The sequence below is a fragment of the Stegostoma tigrinum genome, chromosome 15 (assembly GCF_030684315.1).
Source record: "Stegostoma tigrinum isolate sSteTig4 chromosome 15, sSteTig4.hap1, whole genome shotgun sequence".
NCBI lineage: Eukaryota > Metazoa > Chordata > Chondrichthyes > Orectolobiformes > Stegostomatidae > Stegostoma > Stegostoma tigrinum.
In genome coordinates this window covers 68,488,320-68,500,701 of record NC_081368.1, presented here as the reverse complement: position 1 = coordinate 68,500,701, position 12,382 = coordinate 68,488,320, and positions in this window count along the sequence as shown.

The following is a 12,382-nucleotide window of genomic DNA, read 5'->3' as shown; positions in this document are numbered from 1 at the left end:
ACTTGGGTATACACTCACCAGATCAGGAAATACAGACAAACTTCTGAAATCTTACATTGAAGTTTGACTTGATAGTTCTATAAATTCTATTTGAATTGCTTATGCAATTATCAAATTAACAGCACATGCCTAAATGAAATTATGGGCATGCTTGGGTGACTGTCTGTGTGGAATTTGTGTGTTCTCTTCATGTCTGTGTGGGTTTCCTCTAGGTGCTCCGGTTTCCTCCCACAGTCCAAAGATGTGCAGCTTAGGTAGATTGGCCATACTTAATTACCCATAGTGTCCAGGGATGTGCAGGCTAGGTGGATTAGCTGTGGGAAATGCAGGGTTACAAGGATGGGGGGGGTCTGGGTGGGATTCTCTTTGGTGCATTAGTGTGAACTCAATGGGTCGAATGGCCTGCTTTCACACTGTAGGGATTCTATGATTCTATAAGATTTTATCTTTGGGAGAAATGGGAATGTATTGTTGTGTCTCATGGTCAGGATATCAAGGTATACCTGAAAGAGATAACAAAGTGTGGGGCTGGATGAACACAGCAGGCCAAGCAGTACCCCAGGAGCACAAAAGCCGACGTTTCTGGCCTAGACCCTTCATCACCTTTTTTCTGGTGAAGGGTCTAGGCCTGAAACGTCAGCTTTTGTGCTCCTAGGATGCTGCTTGGCCTGCTCATCCAGCCCCACACTTTGTTATCCTGGATTCTCCAGCATCTGCAGTTCCCATTATACCTGAAAGAAATATGTTTATGATATCATCACTGCTTCATTACATGTGACGAGTGGATATAAAGTTCTCATATTCCTTCCTCCCTCAGATTATTTGATGCATGACGTACTACTTGATTCATACTAATCTGTTGTTAACTGCTAGCAAATGTTAGCCAATAGTGATGTGTCTGTGGAATGTAACGTTTGTATATAATAATTTGCCAGAAAAAGTGTCTGTTGGATCCTTCAATCTTCGAGTGAGTCTTCCATCAAGCCTCAACAGCATCCCCATTCCACATATAATTCTGATCCAAGTGTATGTTAATATTCCTTTCCTGTTTCTTAGCATTACAACACCCCCTTGTGGATTAAATGCATTGGGTGTTTGTTGTGGACAAACACTGAGCTGCGCTTTATCATGCAAGCTGAGAAGACAACACATAGAACATAGAACATAAGACATAGAACAGTACAGCACAGAACAGGCCCTTCAGCCCACGATGTTGTGCCGATCATTGATCCTTATGTATGCACCCTCAAATTTCTGTGACCATATGCATGTCCAGCAGTCTCTTAAATGTCCCCAATGACCTTGCTTTCACAACAAATACAGGAAGACAAAGAGAAAGGCAAACAAAGAAGGGGGCAAGAGAGAAAGGAAAAGAAATGGCGACATAGTGACATACTGGACTAGTAACCGAGAGGTCCACGATAATGCTTAGGGGACTGAGGTTCAATTCTTACCACGGCAGCTAGTTGAATTTGAATTCAGTTCAAATTTCAGGAAGTGAAAGATTGTCTTGATTCAAATCAAACATTTACTAGAGCAGGAAGGGGAGGGAGATTGTGATTCAGGGTTTGGGGAGGGGTAGGATATTGTGATTCAGGATTCGGGGAGAGGGGGATTGTGATTCAGGATGGAAGGGAGGGGAAGGAGATTGTGATTCAGCATGGAGGGTAGGGGAAGGAGATTGTGATTCGGGATGGGAGTGCAGAGGTGATGGTTCAGGGAGTTTGGCAATATTTGTGATAACCCAGGGAAAGGAGTGCCAAACTTTTTCACGTGAACTCCATTTCTCAGGTCTGTGGTGCACCTGCAGAATTCCAACAGAATGGTTGCGGCGCAAACTTGTCAAAGGGATTTGTGTTACACCTACTGACTGATTGGCGGCAGCATCAAGAATGGTCACATGCATGTGGACTTGAATAATCATTCAGAGAGAGCATTTCAAATCCCATCATGCATTGGAGGTATTTAAATCTTATCAGGTGTTTGCTCAGTACAGGCGATGTCATAATCACTGAGCTTTTGTGAAAATCTGTCAGATTTGTTAACTGTGGAAGTAAATCTGTCAGCTTTTCCTGGTCGGACCCATATGTGACTGTACAGCCAACTGATCCCTGAAGCAGAGATAATGGGAACTGCAGATGCTGGAGAATTCCAAGATAATAAAATGTGAGGCTGGATGAACACAGCAGGCCAAGCAGCATCTCAGGACTGATGAAGGGTCTAGGCCCGAAACGTCAGCTTTTGTGTTCCTGAGATGCTGCTTGGCCTGCTGTGTTCATCCAGCCTCACATTTTATTATCTTGACCCCTGAAGCAGTCAGTTATCTGGAAGATGGCTGATTAGCACCTTTTCACAGGCATGTCGTGAAGAACATTGGTCTTATCACTGGTGTCCATATACAATCGGTGAATAAACAAAATAACTTGCAGGGCAACAAGATGGTCATCTCTAACAGTGCACAACGCTGCTTGGCCTGCTGTGTTCATCCAGCTCTACAACTTGTTATCTCAGATTCTCCAGCATCTGCAGTTCTTGCCACCTCTGGATCACTTCAAAGAAATCCTGACTGTTTTTGATCTGATTTCTTATTGTCACACGTACTGAGATACAGTGAAACATACCATTTTGCATGCTGTCCAGGCAAATCATACCTTATATAAGTATAAACAGGGTAATAGAACAGAATGCACAATATAATGTTCCAGTTACAGAGAAGGTGCAGAGAAAGATCAACTCTAACATATGAGGTCCATTCATAAATGTGATAACAACAGGGAAGAAGCTGTTTTTAATTCTGCTGGTACGTGTTTTCAAACTTTTGCATTTTCTGCCAGATGGAATAGGTTGGAAGATAGTATTACTGGGACGGGAAGGATCTTCAATTATATTGGCTGCTTTCCCAAGGCAGTGGGAAATGTAGATGGAGTCAATGGAAGGAAAACTGGTTTTCACGATGGAATGGACTGCATTCACAACTCTTTATAATGAAAAACAATGTTTTCTGCTGAAGTGCAATTACAACTTTAAAGCAGGGTAAGGGCTGCATTGCCTGTGGTTGTCAAGTCCATAGCATCTCTTTTTAATTTTTATGTATGGGCTGTTTCCAAGTTATTACTGGAGATAAAAGAAACATTGTGTGGTTTACAGTAGATTGCAGCAGGACAGGAGGCTTCAGACAGCCCCTGTACATAAAGGGATAGCCCCATTTACTTCCCTCTTGCCAAGGCCAAGTGGGTGGATTGACCTTGATGGTTAGCATAGGGCTCCCGGAGGTGTAGAGGCTGCCATTGGTGGGGTTCACATTGCTTTTAGTGTGTCTCACGGGCATTTGCATGAACTGAAATAGATTTAATCCCCTCAGGGTGCAGCTGTTGTGTGACCACAGGCCATCATGCCAATGCATGCCTGTTATCCTGGTCAGGGTTTGTCGCATAAGGCATAGAAGCAGAATTAGGCCATTTGGCCCATCAAATCTGCTCCCCAATTCGATCGTGGCTGATATGTTTCTCAAATACATTCTCCTGTTTTTCCTTATAAACCTTGATTCTCCCACCAATCAATACCTGATATCGCTGTCTTAAAAACTCTTAATTACTTGCCCTCCACAACCTTCTGTAGCAATGAATTCCACATATTCATTACCCTCTGACTGAAGAAATTGCTCCTCATTTCAGTTCTAAAGGTCATCCTTTCAATCTGAGGCTGTGCCCCTGGGCCCTAGTCTTTCCTACTCGTGGAAACATCTTCTCCAATGTTCACTCTTGTCAGGCCTCTCAGTAAGCTGTAAGTTTTAGTCAGATCCCACCTTATCCTTCTAATCTCCATTGAGTACAGAGCCACAGCCCTCAGCTGCTCCTCATATGACAAGGGCTTCATCCTCAGGATCATTCTTGTAAACGCTTGCCTTACAATGGCAGCATTTCCTTCCTTAGGTGGGGCCTCCAGAACTGTTCACAATATTCCAAATGCAGACGGACCAGAACATCAAACAGCCTCAGCAGTACATCTCTCCTCCACTTCACCCAGATTTCTATCGGCTGGTCAATGAAAGGCTACATCTTGGTGGCTTCTCAAAAACTTTGATGGCTTTCCATTTCACATTGGGGAGGGGGGCGGTGTTCAAGATCTGTGTAAGCCCTGAACCAGATCAGAGTTAGACAGCTCTGTCGGCTTCGACGTGGTTCTTTTGGTAAACCTCCCAGCGCACAAACGATTGGTTGTGTACAATATCAGCTCCATCTACAGCCTGGGTCCTGAATGTCCCTAGCAGACTCACCTCTAACTGGCCTTATGTATGACCTCTGAGCAGGTATCATTCCCTCGTACGTACACTCACACCCTGTGAGCAACCATATCCATATCCCACCTTAATCCTAATCTTTCAAATAAGCAAATATTAGCATCCGAGGACATGGCCGCAAGCGTCGAATTCTTGGATAAGGTTGGTCCAGATTTTTCTCAGGATATGGAACTCCTGCCTAATTTCCAGCCGAAGCCATTTTTCACTCACGGGGCGATTCACACCAGCGCAAATCATAAAGCTGGTTTCGCCTTTAAAGTACATTGAGAGTTTTGATGTTTGCAATTTTCATTGCTTCCCCAGAGACTTATCCCACAATATGGGAGATACATGTTAACGGTAGTGTCGCTAGTGTTGCCTTCTGTTAAGTTTCCCCCCATCTCCTGCATCAAAGTGGAGGTGGAGTGGAAGTGTGTCAGTCGGCTCCACCAATATGTTTGTGGTTTGGGTATCATGGTTGAATAAGCTGTGTGTTGTAAATGTGGCATTTCAAACAGTGTTCAATGTTCTATTATGAATGAAAGAAGTTTCTGACTTAAAAAGGGTTGTGCTGGCCTGAGCAAAGATTTCTAGTCAATGGAGATGTAGGTGCAGTTAAGAGAACAGGAGATTATTCTGATGCTGGTGTTGAGAGGATATGGCCTCTAGAGAATGATCTGATACCTGCTAATTCATATCAGATCGTTAAACTTCTTCCTGAATGCATTTACTTTCCTGTAGTGACAGTCTTGGCATTGCCCAGTGCCGCCACTCCTTCCCATTTTATCTTAGAATGAATATTGTCTGTCTGTCTGTCTGTCCTTGTCTGACAAAAGCCAAAACATCAAATGGAACCACAGAATCCCTACAGTGTGGAAAGAGGCCATTTAGCGCGTCAAATCTGCACCAATCCACGAAAGAGCTTCAACCCTCCCTCCCCCATTACCACACATTTCCTATACCTAGCCGACCTATCCTTGGACACCATGGGCAGTTTAGCACAGCTAATCCACCTAATGCGCACATCTTTGTGATTTTGGGAGGAAACCAGTGCACCTGAAGGAAACCCATGCCCACACGGAGAATCTGCAGACTTTACTTAGATAGTCACCTAAGGGTGGAATCGAACTTGGGTCTCTGGGCGCTGTGTGGCAGCAGTGCTAACTACTGAGTCACCATGCTGCATTCTTCCCGCTCACATTAAGCCATTTGCCTGCAATTCATGAATAACTGCCACCTCTTTTTGTAACCCAGGTGGACTTCCCCTTTAAGAGGGGAAGGATGTTTCTCGGTATAGTGCAGGCCTTTATGACATTGAGGTCCCTGCTGATGTACGTAACCCGCGAATGACGTGTGTAGCACAAGGAAAGGAAACCAAATAAGTAGCCCCGATTTAAGGTGCAGCTCTCAAAATAATGAAGAGATGTGGATTCAACGTTTTATTGTTCAGCAGTTGTAACAACAGCAGTGCATTTATAGTGTATAATGTATTGCAAGATCTGAGCATTTGTTTTATAGCCCCCTCTGCTGCCTTCTTTATTGGGGAGGTGTAAATAATTTACTTCAATAATGGCTGTCCGCAGTGCTTTTGAATGTTGTTGTCTTACCCAGTGCAATGGATAACAGTCCTGAGGAAAAAAAACTCCCAAAATATTTGATGTTATAAAGGAAGATTTGAAGTTGAGCTTGCCTAAAGATATAGTAAGGACAGTGGCAAAAAGCTTGGTCAAGGAGGCATCTAGATGGCATCTTGATGAAAATTGATGTACAGAGCCAGTAAGGTGTAGAGCTAGTGATGGACTGCACTCAAAGGCATAGCCACTGATATTTGGACTGAAGTGAGCAGATGTCTTGAAGGGTTGCAGTGCTGGAGGAGGCGACAGTGATAGCGAGGGAAGAAGTCATGGAGCGATTTCTAAATAAGGACAATAACTTGAAATTAAAGGCTTTTAACTGGATTTCCACACTAACGTATGCCTCCCTGGTGGTGAAAGGAGATGGACATTAAAGTCAAAAATATTATATATATTTAATAATATGTATGTATACTTAAAATATACTCTGATAGAAAGTGGGACTGTTTACAAGATTCCCAGACTGATTAAATATCCCCTGTTGCATAAGGCTGGAGATAGCAGGAACTGATAAAAACCTTTACAATGGGCTGTTATGTGAGTGGAATTACACTGAGTCATGCAGGTGTGCTGACAGCCAAGATTGCAGGAAATCAGTAACTACTGTCTCTACCAAATATGGATGAAATGTTCAGGATTAGTCATGTGCAGATAATTCCAAATAAGGCGCATACTTGGCACAGAGACCTGTGTGTAAGGCAGTCTTTTTTTAAAAAAAGAATCCTTTCAGAGATAATAGTAGGAACTGCAGATGCTGGAGAATTTGAGATAACAAGAGATAACAATTTGAGATAACAGCTGGATGAACACAGCAGGCCAGGCAGCATCAGAGGAGCAGGAAGGCTGATGTTTTGGGCCTAGACCCTTCTTCAGAAGAAGCCTTGTTGTCTCTGAAAAAAATCCTTAATTTGTTTTTGGCAAAGCTTCAAAGAATCACTCTGCAGGAGGTATCATACAGCAGGGGTGGTGACCAAGACGTTGAGGTGTTCCAACCTGGCCAGGTGCCATCTCTCCCTGATAATAACATTTGGGGTTAGTTACAGAACCCAGAGTAGTGAAAGACGGTGATAGATATATTTATAGTAGTTAAGTGTGTGTTATTTATTTAATTACTTAATAAGTTAATGAAGTTTTATGGAGGCCCAAGTGTGTCTGCTGTATCTTTGTCAAGGTATATACTGTTGTCTCTCGGAAACGGGCAACACCTCTTTCATAAGCTGATTTACTTGAAGATGGAGAGAGGCAAATGTAATTCCTCTCTTCAAGAAGGGAAATAGGGAAATCCCTGGCAATTACAGACCAGTAAGTCTCATGTCTGTCGTCTGCAAGGTGTTAGAAAGGATTCTGAGGGATAGGATTTATGGCCATCTGGAAGAGCATGGCTTGATTAAATGCAGTCAACACGGCTTTGTGAGGGGCAGATCATGCCTCACAAACCTTAGCGAGTTCTTTGAGGATGTGACTAGAAAAGTTGATGAGGGTCGAGCTGTGGATGTGGTGTATGTGGACTTCAACAAGGCATTTGATAAGGTTCCCCATGGTAGGGTCATTCAGAAGGTCAGGAGGAATGGGATACAGGGGAACTTAGCTGTCTGGATTCAGAATTGGCTGGCCAACAGAAGACAGTGAGTGGTAGTAGAAGGAAAATATTCTGCCTGGAAATGAGTGGTGTTCCACAGGGCTCTATCCTTGGGCCTCTACTGTTTGTAATTTTTATTAATGACTTAGATGAGGGGATTGAAGGATGGGTCAGCAAGTTTGCAGACGACACGAAGGTTTGAGGTGTCGTTGACAGTATAGAGGGCTGTTGTAGGCTGCAGCGGGACATTGACAAGATGCAGAGATGGGCTGAGAGGTGGCAGATGGAGTTCAACCTGGATAAGTGCGAGGTGATGCATTTTGGAAGGTCGAATTTGAAAGCTGAGGACAGGATTAAGGATAGGATTCTTGGCAGTGTGGAGGAACAGAGGGATCTTGGTGTGCAGATATATAGATCCCTTAAAATGGCCACCCAAGTGGACAGGGTTGTTAAAAAAGCATATGGTGTTTTGGCTTTCATTAGCGGGGGATTGAGTTTAAGAGTCGTGAGATCTTGTTGCAGCTCTATAAAACTTTGGTTAGACCGCACTTGGAATACTGCGTCCAGTTCTGGGCGCCCTATTATAGGAAAGATGTGGATGCTTTGGAGAGGGTTCAGAGGAGGTTTACCAGGATGCTGCCTGGACTGGAGGGCTTATCTTATGAAGAGAGGTTGACTGAGCTTGGACTTTTTTCATTGGAGAAAAGGAGGAGGAGAGGGGCCCTAATTGAGGTATGCAAGATAATGAGAGGCATAGATAGAGTTGATAGCCAGAGACTGTTTCCCAGGGCAGAAATGGCTAACACAAGGGGTCATAGTTTTAAGCTGGTTGGAGGAAAGTATAGCGGGGATGTCAGAGGCGGGTTCTTTACAAGGAGAGTTGTGAGAGCATGGAATGCGTTGCTAGCAGCAGTTGTGGAAGCAAGGTCATTGGGGACATTTAAGAGACTGCTGGACACAATACGGTCACAGAAATTTGAGGGTGCATACATGAGGATCAATGGTCGGCACAACATCGTGGGCTAAAGGGCCTGTTCTGTGCTGTACTGTTCTATGGTGTATGGTCTAATATGCGGCTAACTGCCCTACCAGCCATCTTGTAAAAATGGATAATTCAAGATCACAGATTTTCAGCGCAGTTGAATATTAATAAATTCATGAATCAATCTATATCAGAAGTACCAGCCATGATCCTTTTTGAAACTTGTTGAAAAAATGAGACATATTGATAATGCTTTCTATCCTGCACTTACCAGGATACACAAAAGAATGCTGAAGAAACAATAGTCCCAATTCCACAAGAAAAGGAAACTAATTGCTTGGCAAGTTGACTTTGGCTGAGAATTTGCCATGGAGAGAGCATTGGAATTGTTTGACTGCAAGACAAAACACTTTGGCAGCAAGCTTTTCAGCAATATTCAAATAATCCCTTAATTTCGGATGCCTCTGGTCTTCACATACTGGAGATTATTTAAGAATGTAGTATGAAATAATCTCGCAATAATTATTCAGGACCCCAAAGTTCCATCCTCTCATAATGTACATTACATGAAATATATACACAGACCTAACAAAACTGTCTCTTTCCAGGCATCATATTTTTATGACAAGCAGATAGTCACCATGACTGTGCAGGAAATTTGAGCTATGAGAGTTTGAGTTGACTGTCTGATGCTAGGATTGTAGCAGCATCCTGGTTACGTTATGACTTCAAATAGCACCATGGCATTTGAGGGCATTTTTGTTCACTTACGTCAGTAAGGCTGGAGTTAACAAGTTAGCATCAGTAATGGTGACCTTGAAAGTGACTAGATTCTTGGGAAAAACAAACCACCCTGTTCAATAATGTGTAGATTTACTATTTTTATCTGTTCTGGTATCTAGGTGACTCCAGATTGTGACCACATTGTGGTCAAACTCTTATCTGGCCACCGACATAACCTAGCAAGCCGTTCAATTCTTGATTGCTTACTTGTGGGATGTGGGCATTGCTGGCTGGCCAGCATTTATTACCTGTCCCTAAGTTATGTGTGAGAAGGTGGTGAGCTGCTTTCTTGAACCGCTGCAGTCCATGTGCTGTAGGTGGGGACACAATGCCCTTAGGGAGGGAATTCCAGGATTTTGAGTGAGGGAACAGCAGTATGTTTCCAAGTCACTCACCATCCTGACTTGGAGATGAACTTGCAGGCGCTGGTGTTCCCATGCAGCTGTTGCCATTGCCCTTTCAGATGGAAGTGGTCATGGGTTTGGAAGGTGCTGCCTAAGGATCTTCTTCAGTGCATGTTGCAGAAAGTACAAGAGCATCGGCGGTGGAGAGTGGATGCTTGTGGATGTAGTGCCAATCAAACAGGCTGCTTTGCCCCATGGCAGCATGGTGGCTCAGTGGTTAGCACTGCAGCCTCACAGACCAGGGACCTGGGTTCAATTCCAGCCTCAGGCGACTGTCTGTGGAGTTTCCACATTCTCGCTGTGTCTGTGTGGGTTTCCTCCCACAGTCCAAAGATGTGCAGGCTAGGTGGATCGGCCATGCTAAATTGTCTGTAGTGTTCATGGGTATGAGAGTTATAGGGGGGTCTGGGTGGGATGCTTCAAGGGGCGGTGTGGGCTTGTTGGGCCAAACAGCCTGTTTCCACACTGTAGGGAATCGAATCAGATGGTGTCAAGCTTCTTGAGTGTCGTTGGCGCTGCAGTCATCCAGGCAAGTGGAGAGTATTCCATTATGTTCCTGACTTGTGCCTTGTATAAGAATATTTTCCTGTCGCAGACAAGAAAGACACGACTGTAGTCACCACACTAGGCTTGTCTCAATTCTTAAATGTAGTCTCAATCCGAGAGTCCCTGAGATGCTCCAGCATACATCTGTCTTCCCAGGTGAAGGATGCGAGGCTATGCAAGGAGTGTACCTCTGGGTGTGGAGATAATCTAAAGCAGAGTTACAACGGTCCAACCTATGGGGGTCTTCAGTGCAAAACCAAAATCAGTCTAACCTCAGTAAAATTATCTAAAGTTTAATGTGTCCTCAAACCATAGCTTCTCTGCATCAAAACAGAGCAGAAATAAAGTTGAGTTGCTTCCGTAGCTGCAGCCTAAGTGGTCTATTAGAATACATTCTGTTGTGAGACCTACAAGGCTACCACATTTGGGAGAACTGATATCCAGAGGAAAGTTCCCCAGATTTGACAATGATTTGTGTGGGTCAGGTCTAATGTTTGACGAGTGTCATTGGATTAAAAAATATCTTGTTATTAACAATTAGAATCATCAAGGTTTCTGAAATGTCAAAACTGAATTTCTTCAATAGTGTCTTGTGGAAAGGATCTCTATCTGCTCTCTCATATTTCGCTACTAACCTTCAATACAGTAGATGGTGATGTGTTACAGTTCACTTGGGAGTCCAGTTGTTAACAGTTCACTTTTTTAACCTGAACAGGACAAAGCTGTAGATAGTGATGGTAGTGTCTCTAGTCACAAGGCTGACTACTCCCTACTGTCCTTAGCACCTTCCATTGCTGTGTGTTGAAAGATTTACAGGTTGATTGCCAGATAAATTGATAATGTTATGAACACCCCCTCCTTGGCCATAATGTATTGGAATGGGACTTGAACCTGGAGGTTCAGGCTTAGAGGCAGAGACTCTGCTCTCAGTAAGCTCATCTATTTTCTCCGTTGTGGGAAATCCAGAACAATGGGGTTCAATTTTAAAATGGTTATTCAAGACTGATTCAATAATGCCCCTTCAGTTAAATGGTCTGACATCAGGAACTCTCTCAAAATATTGTTCAGGCTGGGGTGAATTGAATATTTTAAACTGAAGTTGATTTGTTTTTGTTAAACAAGCTTAAGGGTTATGCTGATTTTTTGTTTTAACAAGGTGGGTTTTAGGTTAGGGTGGCACAGTGGCTTAGTGGTTAGCACCGCTGCCCCCCAGCGCCAGGGAACCGGGTTCAATTCCTGCTTCGGCTGACTGCCTGGACTGGAGGGCTTGTCTTACGAGGAGAGGTTGACTGAGCTCGGACTTTTCTCTCTGGAGAGAAGGAGGAACAGAGGTGACCTGTCGAGGTGTACAAGGTAATGAGAGGCATGGATATAGTCGATAGCCAGAGACTTTTACCCAGGGCAGGATTGACTGCCACGAGTGGTCATAGTTTTAAGGTGTTAGGAGGAAGGTATAGAGGAGACGTCAGAGGGAGGTTCTTCACCCAGAGAATTGTGAGCGCGTGGAATAGTTTACCAGTGGTAGTCGTGGAAGTGGAGTCATCAGTGACATTTAAGCGACTGCTGGACATGCACATGGACAGCAGTGAAGTGAGGGGAATGTAGGTTAGGTTATTTTAGTTTTGGATTAGGATTATTCCACGGCACAACTTCGTGGGCTGAAGGGCCTGTACTGTGCTGTACTCTTCTATGTTCTGTGTTCTATGTATGTGTGAAGTTTGCACAGTCTCTCTGTGTCAGCACAGGTTTCCTCTCACAGTCTGAAGATGTGCAGGTTAGGTGGACTGGCATTCCAAAATGCCCCATAGTGTCAAGGCATGTGTAGGTATTTCCTGCAGAAGAGACGAGGCCCAAAACGTCAGCCTTCCTGCTCCTCTGCTGCTTGGCCTGCTGTGTTCATTCGGCTCTACACCTTGTTATCTCTGTAGGCTAGGTGGGTTAGCCATAGGAAATACACAGTTATGGGGTAGGGTACGTGGAGTCTGGATGGGATGGTTTTCAGAGGGTCAGTATGGACTCGATGAACTGATTGGCTTTTTCCACACTAGGGCTTCTAGAAGTAGATGGAGTTCAGATACAGATCAGTCAAGACTGAACTGAATGGAGTAGGTTTGAAAGCATGAGTGGCTTTCCAGGCTTTCGCTCATGCAAACTGCATTATAAATGTCACACACA